Source organism: Lupinus angustifolius, chromosome LG18 (genome assembly GCF_001865875.1).
Source record: "Lupinus angustifolius cultivar Tanjil chromosome LG18, LupAngTanjil_v1.0, whole genome shotgun sequence".
Lineage (NCBI taxonomy): Eukaryota > Viridiplantae > Streptophyta > Magnoliopsida > Fabales > Fabaceae > Lupinus > Lupinus angustifolius.
In genome coordinates this window covers 10664261-10664654 of record NC_032026.1, presented here as the reverse complement: position 1 = coordinate 10664654, position 394 = coordinate 10664261, and positions in this window count along the sequence as shown.

Sequence of the window (394 nt, the reverse complement as noted above, 5' to 3'; positions counted from 1 at the left end):
ATGAGGATGAGGATAGGATGAGGACAAGAATCAGGATGAAGATGAGGATGAGGACAGGATGAGGATGAGGATGACGATAGGGTGAGGACGAGCATGAGGATGAGGATAGGATGAGGATTGGATGAGGATGGGAATGTGGAAGAGGATGAGGACGAGGATGAGGATAAGGATAAGATAGGCTGAGGATGAGGTTGAGGATAGGATGAGGATTGGATGAGGATGGGAATGTGGAAGAGGATGAGGACGAGGATAAGGATTGGATGAGGAAGAGGATGAGAATGAGGATCAGGATGAGTATGAGGATGAGGATGAGGATAAGGAAGAGGATAGGATAAGGAATAGGATAGGATGAGGATAGGATAAGGATGAGGACAAGAATGAGAATGAGGATGAG